Genomic DNA, 12,606 nt, shown 5'->3' with positions numbered 1-12,606 from the left:
ACTTGGTCAGCGGCTGATACTGCGCATTCTGCAGCCAATTTCTCCCCTTGTGAGAGGGAATCGAAAAAATCGTCGCATTGACAACTTCTTTTGTGAAGAAGAGGAGGCAGTGAGGCTGCAACAGCAGGGACGAGAATGAAAGCACCATGCTATTCATGTCATTGACAGGCGCGCGGAAGACAGGAAGACCAGGAGCAGAAATTGTACACAGCCATAAGGTCCAGGAAGAATACAATGGCAGCAGCAGCAGCAGCAGCAGCAAACGGTCGAGGAAATGTGCACCGAGCCGGTTGGAAGCAACCAGCTACGCTGCCCGCGACAGCTCTGGAGGTCAAGCAATAACAAAACAAGGCCCGTAAGTAGCAACTTTTTTGTTTATCTTTAATTTGATGATCTGAAATTTCTCGAGTGACTGAATGCATGATTGCTAATTGTTCATTAATCGCACCCCCCAGGAAGTGCGGGACCGTTCTACCGTACACTTCTTTCTTTTTTTTCCCCCTCCCGCAGTTTGAGTTTCAACGGTGTGCAGCGAAAAATACGGCAATTATAAAAGAAAAAAACCATCACATCTCCCGCTAGCGAAGCGGATCACGGCTAATTGCGTCTTTGCGGGAGCACGCAACGGCTGAAACCAGACGCAAAAGGTAACGTTTCCTTCTCGTCTTCACTACAACTCAATTGATTCTGTTATTAACCAAAAAAGAAAAAACGTTCAGTGGTGTTCATTTTCTCGGCGACTTCTTATATGACACTTTATCCTCTTTTCCTTTCAACGTATAATGGAAGCCGGCGGCTAATAGTGTTTTGTATGATGAAATGATGTCTGGCAATCATGGAGGCTTGAGTTAGAGCAAGTGATGGTCTTTTTTGGGGGGCAGTTTGATCATTCTTTAAGACGGCCTTTAACTCCATTTTTCACATATCACGTCCATCTCGAGAAGGCGTTTTGTGCGCTTTTCGTTTTGATCTCAAAGGGACATTTTGTCTTTTTCAGTTCAATTGGCGCACTTCTTTCACCTCACATTTCCTGCCAATTTTTGTATTAGAGCAAGATTGATTTTTTTGACTTCCTCAGTTGTTGTCACTGTCTCTAGATTTGGTGAAGCAGCATGTGGCCAACGTGAATCTTGTACACTTTGAGGCTCTTGTTTAAATGTTGCCCCTGATGTTTGTCTTCTTTCCCAATTCATTGTAACATGGCGGTCTGTAACCATTCCACTTTCAATCCATTTTTAATGAGTGTCAATTGATTCCCGATACGTATGTGTTTGTGGAGACAATTTGCCACATTTTCTCAATTAGCATAACAGGTGCACGTGGTTAGCCCGGCGCGACATATCCACCGTCGTAATGAATTGTTTACACTCATCACAAATGACGTTTCAAATATTGATGAGCGGTTATTTCTATTCAGCACAGTAGTGGCTGGGCGGCAGTGATGAATAATACATTTCATCACTTTCCTTTTGTTTTTTTTGTGCCTTGTCGAAACAAACGTTTTGAGTTACGGTATGACGCTGCGAAGCGGCAGCCAGCCCAGCCCAGCGGCGGCTCTGATGTGACGGCTAATTAGCGCCTTGTTTATAACAGGCGGCTGCTTTTTCATACTGTCTCGCAACAAAACAGAAGATAGGATTGAGCCCAAATGTGAATACAGGGAGCTGAAAACACAAGCTAAGATCAGGCTAATTTATTCACGACTAGCGCTACTTGGATTCAATCTCATTTCATCTGCTACAATTGAGCACTTTGCTAAACAATTAGCTTCAGTAAACAGAAAAGGCAAGGCAGCAAAATACTCAAACGTACCAAAGCTAGCAATAGCAGGATAACATCCTCATATCTTTAATACTGGTACTTATTTTCCCCCCAGCGTAATTTGAAGTGAAATTTGAAGTGAAGTGAAATTTGTTTTTGAACATAAGATCGACCAAACAGAAAACCCTTTACAAAATTTACGATTACTACTACTACTACTACTACTGGCTGAGGAAAGAATTTGGACACCCAGCCCTGCTGTTGGTGATTGCAAATTGTGCCACATTTTTCAGTGTAATTAGACAGTTAGCTAAACAATTAGCCATGATGCATTCCGATACCGGAGCGATCCATCTACTGGAGTAACAGTATGATGATGATGATGTTTTTTTTTTTTTCCTTTTTTCATAAATGTTGGCACAGTAGAGTCGCTGCGGGTCTTTTCCAGAGACTCCGACTGGCTCCATTATGTGAAGAAAGTCATCCTTTTATATATGACATTTCCGCTACGGCGGTGACAAGATCAACATTTGAATTATGCGGCCATCCACTTGCCTTTAGCAAATTATTTTGAATGATGAGTCTGGAGGGGTGTTAGCATTCTTGAGCGCCTGTTGAAGTAAAATAAGCCCAAAAAGAGAGCCATCCAAATGCTACTTTAAGTCTTACAATACATTATTATTTCAACGACGAGGTCTGAAGGTGACTTCATTGCGTTACAGGTTATTGCCTCGTACATCAAAAATGCGGGTGGCCCGGCTTTTTTGTGCGGCTGACTGTGAAAGCGACTGCTCTCCACCAGCCCGTAAGGACACGGCCACGCATGCGGGAAACGAGAAAAGACTGCGTCAATTGCCGATCATGGGTTTTCCACCAATAGAGTAGTTTGGTATGAATGTTAGCTAGCGTCGTCCAATTATTTGGTGGTGTTCACTAATTTGTCGAAAGACAAACGGTTTATGTTCCCCAAGTAAATGAGCATCAGAGCATTTCCCGCTTCTTTAAAGCCACATCATATGTAATTCCGATACTTGACGAGGTAGCCAAAGCTTTAAAATTGTATTCAGAACCACTTCACCGTCGTAACGACTTACAACTTTCTATACGGAAAATACATTATAAAAAAAAAATATATATATTATTATTATTATTTTTTTTAATTAACGCCAAAAATGTAACAGTCTTTGGTCACCTCAGAAAATATTTGGCAAACGCACTTGTGCTGCGAAAACCAATAGCTCGTCCACGCCGCACGAGTCGCCCATTTAGTTTGAGTGATGGTGACGCTTGCTTTGTTTTATGCTTGTTTGTTTTCTCCTTTGGACTTATGGCTGCTGTCATCACCGCCAAACATATTTTTAACATCTTGTTCTCAAAGTATGTCAACAATATACATCACGGTGAAAACTATTACTGATAATAAACCGGGCAGATTCTTAAAGTTGCTCATGCATTTTGAGTTTGAGGCAGGCACGGCGTCGGCCGGCCATAAAAGAAAAAAAGAAATAGATCGTTAAAAGCCCCGCGTTTGGCCGCGGATGGAGTTGTGTTCTCTCGATGATGTAGATGTCTGCGTTTGGTCATTAAAGTTGAAATGGGAGAGGCTGCTGATGCTGCTGCTGCACATGCTGCTGCTGCACATGCTGCTGCTGCACATGCTGCTGCTGCTGCACATGCTGCTGCTGCTGCTGCACATGCTGCTGCTGCACATGCTGCTGCTGCACATGCTGCTGCTGCACATGCTGCTGCTGCACATGCTGCTGCTGCACATGCTGCTGCTGCACATGCTGCTGCTGCTGCACATGCTGCTGCTGCTGCACATGCTGCTGCTGCTGCACATGCTGCTGCTGCTGCACATGCTGCTGCTGCTGCACATGCTGCTGCTGCTGCACATGCTGCTGCTGCTGCACATGCTGCTGCTGCTGCACATGCTGCTGCTGCTGCACATGCTGCTGCTGCTGCTGCACATGCTGCTGCTGCTGCTGCACATGCTGCTGCTGCTGCTGCACATGCTGCTGCTGCTGCTGCACATGCTGCTGCTGCTGCACATGCTGCTGCTGCTGCACATGCTGCTGCTGCTGCACATGCTGCTGCTGCTGCACATGCTGCTGCTGCTGCACATGCTGCACATGCTGCTGCACATGCTGCACATGCTGCTGCACATGCTGCACATGCTGCTGCTGCTGCACATGCTGCTGCTGCTGCACATGCTGCTGCTGCTGCACATGCTGCTGCTGCTGCACATGCTGCTGCTGCTGCCGCCGCTGCTGCCGCGTATGGCATGATTCATGCCACGGTTTGTCTTCTGCTTGGCGGGAAATCGACTTTGAGTGGCTTAGATGCCAGTTAGCGGCACATAATAAACAGATTTCAATTTCACCGCCCTTGTCAGACCTGTTGTGGGATCATTTGGCGAGATCAATAATCCACAAATTCCCCTCACTTATAAAGGGAAAAAGGATGTCAACATAAATCATTCGATCAATAAATCACCGGTTTTAGCGACGAGCAGCAATAAAGCATCAGAATAAACTTTCAAATACAGAGGACGTGAGCAACTCCGATAAGGACCATCGTATATATCGTCTCTGAGTCACATTCTATATTTTAGCGCTCGATGGCCGCGATAAGTCCCGCTGATTCATGCAGAAAATTGTCAGCTTCACTCCAAGCGCTTTCTATCTGCTCCATCCGTTCCTTAACTGATACGCACTTCAAACCCCGCCGCCTTTATCTCGACACGATACCCACCCCGCCGTGCGAGGCGCCCCAATAGCCAGAACGGAATACATGAGTGTTTTAGCAAGGAAGGACTTTTTTTTTAAGCAGAAACTCTTAAATGAACGAACGTTTGTTTTTTGACGCATGCTTGCTTGGAGAGAGAGGGCATGTTTCTGACCGCGCCGTGGCCTCTGGTGCTGCTATTTAATTGACACAAGTGCTGACACGGTGCAGACGTACACCGTCTTGACACATCCAAAATGACCTCGGGGGTGAGCCTCCTCAGGTTTTCAAGCACTCGAGCACAGACAGTCAGTCCCCAAGTGCTAAAGTGCTAAAGCTAGCAGACGACACGTAAACACGAGCGGGTTACTCGTGAGGCTTTCCTTGGAGGTCCTACGCAAACGTTTTTTTTTTCCCTCCGCAGCTACCAAGTCATCCCAAAGCGTGATGCTTAGAAGGAGCAAAGGGAGACAAAAGAAACAAATATTCAGCCTTCTACGTCAAAGAACAGACGTGCCCAAAGTCTTTGAAGTTCATTTTTTAGGTGAGTGATGTCACACTAACGGCAAATGCATATCTTCCTACACACACACACACCCACCCACACATTTTTCTTCAGCATCACCAAGCTCAATTCTTCTCATGCTGTGAATTTCTATTTCCTTACTCTCCAGCGGTGGTGGTGTTGTTTTATTTCTCAAATAAACACGTTTGACCGTGATGCAATAGAACGTCTTTTTCAGCAAGGCAGGTAAACACGGCGGGAAGGGATGTCGGGGTTTGGTGTCAGCCTCGGGGCGCTACTGCATCCGACTCGCTCGCTTTGATAATGCTACCCGCTGCGGCTACCGCATTTGCATATAAAGCAGAGGCGTGTCGCATCTTAGCCTTGCAGGTTCAAGTCGGAAAAATCAAGTCCCACGCTGAATTTACCCATCGGAAGAAAATGTAGCACGTCACTTCCCACTCTGGAAGTGGACGCGCACCTGCATTTGTTTTAGCGGGCCGTGTCAACGAGGCAGCGGGCCGGATCAGGCCCCCGTGCCTCCAGTTTGACACCTAAGACATACGGAGGTGTGCTGGAAGCAGGCATGCGGGATGTTCATTGCAGTCGCACGCCCGCTGCCAGCGGAAGGTGCCGGCCGGGGTCGCACGCTCTTCTCCTCTGACGACGGCTCGGCTCTTTTTCCTCTCCGCCCGCTGTTGGGTGGGGGAATTGTGGCCAGAGAATGATGAAAAAGATGCGGGGAGTCCTTGCCCTCCGCTGTTGTGCTTGATGCGTATTCGCCCGCTGGGGAAAAGAGAAGCGGCAACAACAACAACGACCGGCCGGCCTTCCTCAGCCGGCTCCCACGGCTGCATTCCGAGCACGTTCGGCGGCCTTTCGTTAACGCCGAGCGGAGTCCGAATCAATGTGGACCCGGCTGGACGGCAAAGCTCCACCGAGGCTGTGTTTATTCTGTATCAATTAAGAACTCTTAACATTTCTCATTAGAAGACCAACGTTTTTCACCAAACCAAGATGGATGAGATTAGAATTTCTTCTTGGAAAAGGGACAAATGAGAGGAAGAAAAGTCAACTGGATAACTGTCCAAATTTTGTTTGTCATTTGCGCCCATTTAGGCCTATGGAAGGACTGGCGATGACATGGCTAGCATTTACCAGAAAAGCAACCTATTGGTCGAAAAATGCCTTGGAAAAGAAAAACCAACCCGAGCGTTGTCGCCGTGCGGCTATTTTGCCTGCCGCTCCGATCTTGGCCATCTTGACAGCCAGCGCCGTGTTCTTTCCGCAGCGCCATTTTCTAATTGTTATTTTCTTTGGTGTGACAGAGCAAGCGCACCTCCTCCTCCTCCTCCGCTTCCTTCCTCCCTCCCTCCCTCCTTCGGCTTTGCTGTCAGCTAATTAGGTTTTGCCGTAATGACCGAGCGGCTTGGCCGCGTATGGCTCTTACTGTTTGGACGTGGGCAACCGGGTGGAAGGAATCTGGCCTTGTCGTTGGCTGCTAATTGAAGTAGCACTAGAAGAGTCTATACTGCGGTCACAGTTAAAAAAAGAACTCAATGGTCGTCTTTGTACGTGCATCCGTTTGTGCGTGGTGCTGCGCCTCCTCATTTCACTCCGTGTGTTGTCTTGTGGCAATCACAATAAAGAGGTCACCATCTGTTGCAAATAATGACATTTTAAATGTGGCTGCTCATATTTTTGACATGTTCAGCCAACATGTTTTTCAGGGACTGCGAGGCGTGTACATTTTTCATGACATTTTTTTCCTCACACGGACAATTTGGAAGATGAAAAGTTGCGTCTCGAGCAGCGGCTTGACACGTTGAAGGAAGAGTGCAATGGAATTATTTTGATTTGAAAAAATATCATTTTGGAAGAAACTATTATGCAAATCAGAAAACAAAATTGCCGTCATTTTGCATTTCACCAGGAAAATGTTGAAATAATAGTATAATATAGAATATAAAAGTATAATGATGTAAATTCACGAGGGAAAAAGAATCCGAGACTAAAGTTGCTGATAAACACGCTGCAATGGCGCAGTGCCGCCGCCGCTACCGGCGGATACGTGGCGCACGCCACTTCACTGCCGACGCGGCCCTAATCCCTTTTTCAAACATGTTGAACATCCCATAAAAACGCTGACCTTTACAAGACAAGCCCATCGCTTGACATTTGCGATGACAAGAGCGCTTGTGGCAGCGCCACGTTACGGGACAGGTTGTAAAAGAAAATCAATGTAGCGCGTACGGGAGGCGGCGGGATATGAGCAACCTGGCAGGTAGACATAAAAATAAAAGAGGGAGAGGAGGAATGAGATGAGACAGGCCCTTCTTTCTGTCACTCCTTTTCTATGATCATCTATCACACACCAGGGGGCGCTATTGCAGATCGCATGCTGGCTGTGTTCATCCAACAATTTATAAAAAGGTTTTGGAGACCTAAGCTGTTGCTCTGACTATTTGATGCAACAATTTGAACAAAAGCCGTAACACATAATCTGACAAGACTCGCGTGCATATATTCTTGATCCTCCTTGAAGAACACCAGTGAAGTAGTAGTCGTTGACAAAATGCTACATTAGCAAACATGAAGATAGTTTGATACTGAATCCTTGATTTGTCTGCAGGGGCATCAGGTGCTTAAAAGTCTGCCTTTCCAAAGCCGATTGTCACCAAATGTGACGGAAAACAGCATTCACGTTTGGGGTAGATCGCTACAAGGTACGTACAAAAACATCCTTTTTTTTTGCCAACCCTGATTTCAATGATGATCTTTTGGGGAAATTGAAAAGAACCCCTGTCCGTCCCCATACTCCCTTCCTTCTCCCATTTGAATCGCTTTGCCTCTTCTTTGCCCTGGTTTTGTATTCCGTGTGGTGTCCACCTGGAGTCTGGTATAATTGTTGTGATGTGGAAACACATAACCGATGAATCTCTCCGGTCAGGGTTTTCTCTCATTTTTGATTTTTTTTTACTTTAGCGGAAACCCGAGGGCCTTCACCAGCGCCCAAGCTGGAGACATTTTAAATAGCTCTGCCCCATTTATTTTGGTCACGGTGCTTTTGGCCGAGGTGATACCTCTGGGCTTTATATCTGGCGCATTTCACAGCGTCTGAGCTCGGCGTCAGGCGAGGAGTCGTCTCCACGCGTCCTTCCGTCCGTCCGTCCGTCCGTCCGTCCTCTTTTTAGGGTTTGCTGATTGCTTGCCGTTTTTCCCGCCGACCTGTACGTGGCTGGGTGGGGCCAGAGCGAGAAATGCGCTTCCACCGACATCGTGGCGCCATAATGGAAGAATATAGAACAAGTGTACCAGCAGATTGAAGTCAGAATATTATGAGGAAAAATGGTTTCATTCTCAAACAGGAACTACGAACTAGATGCATGTGAGGTGCATGAAAAATCATTTGGTCATCATATTAAGAGAACAAAGTTGTCATTTTGCACAAACCCTATTCTGCCAGTTTTATTTGATTTAGCGACTTGGCATTTGAAGAGGGGTGTGTAGATATCCACTGTTTTTGAAGGGCTTATTGGGTTAATTACACGTCTACGATATCCAACTATCAAACGGTGGTGTCGTGTCGAGCACGTAATGAAGCGTCAACAGATCGACGCGATAAGGATCTGGCAAGGCGCCGTGGATGCTTTCCAAGCTTTGGATTACATTTGGAAGTGGCCTCGCTCGCGCTCTCCCCTTGTTGTACTATTATTGGAACACCTTTTGGGGGCAATAGTAACCAAAATCAGCAGCCAGTGGATTTAAAAAAAAAAAATTTTTATCGTTCATGTCCTGATTGCGGGGAAGAAAAAAAACAAAAACGGAGTGGCTTCAGGCAGCAGGTAAGAAGAAAGGGGGTTGTCATAATCCCGTCGAGGTGGGACGCGGCGAAGCGTATGGCCGGCCGGCCAGCCGCCATCATTGTAATTGCAGCTGTCTGGCCTCAGTCTCAGGCTCAGCAGCACGCTTATCTGCCCGCCAAAAGACGGATGCTTAATAAAGTCATTTGGGGAACCAAAACCCGGCGACTTTATTTGTTGCTCGCAAGTTTCCCGGCTGTAAAAACTCACTGACTTTATCCCACACGCTTGAAAGACGTTCAGACATACTTCATCTTGGTTTCCTTTCGCCCTTTTATTCTTGGGTGTTCGTTCTCCTGACTTATCGATGTCCGATTTGCCTCCCTTAGTGTTTGTTGCAAGTGCTGCAGGGGAGCCAATGTAGGTGCATTAATTCCTCTTGTTTATGACAGCTAATAAATGTATGAAACGAGGACAAATAACACACGGTACCACGCTGACATGAAAGCCTTTCTAGCTGCGTAGTCCCCACCCCCCCCAACTAACGAACTCTTCATTACTTTCAGCCTATTTGGCCACGACACAATGTGTGCCGCCATCTGTGTTGTTTCATTACGCTCGTAGGAAACGCTCCTGTCATGTTTGCCAAGATTGATAATGAGGGGGGGAAAAGGTTCATCATGTAGCATTGCTCTTAGCGTCGATTTTGCGTATGAATCAGGAGTAGTGGGAGGAATTGCTATTGTTTTGTAACTCATTCGATCCAGCTACCGGGGAGCGCACCGACGATCAGGCGTGGGCAAGAGGGTGGTCTCCAAGTGCCCACTCCCTCCCACAACGGCGCAATCCCCCCTCTTTCAGACCTCTCCGAAATTCAGTCAAACCCGCCTCGGCCATAAAGAAAGCTCTCGTTGACAGACAGTCGTAGGAAGCGCTGCTTCCATGAGGTGTGCTCCAACAGATGTCGCCTCTGTAGTGCTTGCAGTAGTCACACTCGTCGCAATGCAGCGCAGCGGATGGTGCGTGCAGCGGATGGCAAATCAGTCCTAGCAGCCCTCTTGGATATTTCCTTACATGGGACCCATTCATCTTTGATGCTAGTCGTACTTAAGGACCATCCTCCAGTCACATCGATGGCCGCGACGCCGATGGCGGCGGCACCGGCGTTCTCAATAATGCATTTCTTTCCCACGGAAGCCGCTCGTCCACCCCCGCCCTTTGGTGGAATGACAATTTGAAAGAGTATAATGCATTGGAAGTCCAGTCTGGAGAAGTGGTGTGAACGATTGCTCCATATGAGTTGCCACAAGAGGAACGCCGCAAGTGTTTGGATAGCACAAATTGATTGTAATCAAAACAAGTCGATAGCCCACCTCCCACTGTGTGTGTGTTTGCTTGCTTGCTTGCTTGTTTGCTTGTTTGTTTGTTTGTTTGTTTGTTTGTTTGTTGTTGCCACATCTGAATCTGAGTTGAACCCTTTTTTTCCCCTTGAGGCGGATGTAAGAAAGCTTCAAAATGTTGGGAAAAAGCCAAAAGGGAGTATTTGGGCTCGAGTGACGTGCCGCCGGCGTCTCACTAGGTGTCAGTCGGCACCTTTGAGACAGACGCGAGCGAGATGACAGCCGCCGGCCGCGCACGTAAAAAGCATCACCTGCGTGCCATGTGGAGCGGGCAGCCAAATAGCGTGCGCTGACCCGCCGAGGCCGTCGGCCACCTCCGGCGAGCTCCTTTGGCGGAATCGTGCATGTGACGAGTTTTGGGGATTGCGTGATGACCACCGTGTGTCGCGCTTACTGGGGATGATGAACACGGGCCAAAGCGGACCGAGAGCAAGTGACCTTTACCCCACAAACTGCAAAACACAACAGTGATCCCAATTTTTTGGCAGTAAACTGAGCTTGGCCACCGATCAAATTCAAATAGTAAGTTCAGATACCGACCGCTAACTGTATGGAAGTATTGACCCCGAGAACCTCATCGATTCTGGAGTCAACGCGTGCGGGGGCTCGTCTGCAATTTAAGCCTCGGACGTGACAGTGCGACTAATTCCGATGTTAGATTGGGGCTGTTTGTGTAAAAAAACACAAAAGATGATGATGCCAGTCGCTAGACCTCAGTCTTTAGGGGGAGAAATGAAAAGAGATCGTCTCTTTTCACAGAAGCCGAGGAGAAACATACAAAGCTCTGCTGCGGTCTCCTGTTGAGCGAGTGGCTCTCTTTGCAGCTGTACTGGTACAAAACACGGCCGGGAGATTCAAATAAAAACGCTCATATCTGTTCAGTGGCGAGCGCCTCGGGACGCCGTTTCCGGCCAGACGCCAGGCTCGGTCCGCCAACGCTTATCAACGCGGCGGCGCTGGGAGACTTGATGGTGGCCGCTTTGCAGCCTGGATGGGAGACATCATCATCATCGCTGGAAAATCCAGCAGCTTTGTCATCCAAAAAGTCATAATTGACTTCAAAAATGACATTATAATGATATATCTATATTCTAAAAAGCATGTTTCCGAATGAAATTCAGTTCTACTTTGAGTTGCCTGCAAAACAGGAAATGCATTGGTACATCTTAACCAGGAGAAATATGTCACTTGATAGTTGTACCAAGTTCATTTTGGTTTTACTTCACTGGTTCTTTTATCTCAAACAAACCTTTTAGGTTGCATTACCTGACATCCGATGAAGGCGGAAGTACAAGCCGAAACATGTCAGGTAATGCAACCTAAAATATTTGTTGGAGATAAAAGAACCAGTGAAGTGATGTGTCACTTGATTTCCTGTTCTCTGACACACGGCTGTAATTTGAACCAAATTCCCCTTTTTGCACTGTTGATTGACAGCTGCAATCTCATTTACGCAGCCTTCAAACGGCGAGACGGTAGCGGCGCGGCGGGGGAGAAAAGCCACGCACGTCCCCTTGGAGACGCCAACCTGCAATTTGCGGGGGAATTATTCTTTTAGCATTAAAGTGTCCACCTAATTGAGGGAACGTGGCCTCCGACATGACGGTCCAGAGTGGGATGATTCTATAATAGCGGCCCGATTGTTCACGAGGAGCCATAATAGCAATTTCCTCCTTTTGTTTGTGTGTGGCTGAATGTGAAATAGGGCAGATCGCCTACTTGATAGGGAAAAAAAATGACTTGCCAATACAAAAGCCCCAAATATTTATATTGAGTTGGGCAGAAAACATCAACCAAGAGCAAGAGATGGGATTTGAAGGTCCTTTTTTTCAATGTTTGTTTTATATAAATTTCACTTGATGATTTCATTTCAGAACCCGTATATTAAGATTAAGGTCAAACCACAAAATAAAAAACAGGCGGGCAAGGTTGGCTCCATCCATCCATCCATCCATCCATCCATCCATCCATCCATCCATCCATCCATCCATCCATCCATCCATCCATCCATCCATCCATCCATCCATCCATTCAAACGAGTCTCGGTTCAGTGCCAATATCGTGTCGAGGACTTCTGCAATAACAGAAGCAAGGTCTTTGTTGACTTTAACCAAAGGTTGGAATGAAACAACCCAAATAGAAGTTGAAAGCTTTGGAATGCAACCAAAACACCTACTTCAAAACAAAATGGTTGTTTATTCTTGTTGAATTGCGAGCTTTGGCCTTTTTTGTGTGGGTGGGTGGTGGGGGCATTTGAAGTTTTCTTACTTTGAACCTTGTTTTTGGTAGACTTTGCTGAAATTGGATTTTCTCATTTTAGAGCCACATGCTGCCCTGCCACCGTTTACCTGGCCGGGCAACTACTCTATGACCTTAACCTAATCTTCAATACCGGGCGAGCAGCTTGCTAGGC

General features: G+C 46.9%; 1 long non-coding RNA gene across 2 annotated transcripts; it reads left to right on the top strand.

Annotated features, from left to right (window-relative positions):
- The first annotated feature begins 257 nt into the window (after window positions 1-257).
- On the top strand, window positions 258-12,599 carry LOC119133467. 2 transcript variants are annotated; one of them, XR_005100139.1, is made up of 4 exons: window positions 258-355; window positions 511-647; window positions 4,910-5,029; window positions 12,514-12,599. It is a non-coding gene; the product is annotated as an uncharacterized LOC119133467 (long non-coding RNA). The 2 variants fall into 2 exon arrangements; XR_005100140.1 differs by lacking the exon at window positions 12,514-12,599 and adding an exon at window positions 7,623-7,716.
- The last annotated feature ends 7 nt before the right edge of the window (window positions 12,600-12,606 follow it).

This window comes from Syngnathus acus, chromosome 14, assembly GCF_901709675.1.
Source record: "Syngnathus acus chromosome 14, fSynAcu1.2, whole genome shotgun sequence".
NCBI classification, from domain to species: Eukaryota; Metazoa; Chordata; class Actinopteri; order Syngnathiformes; family Syngnathidae; genus Syngnathus; species Syngnathus acus.
This window is presented reverse-complemented; position numbering and strand designations above follow the sequence as displayed.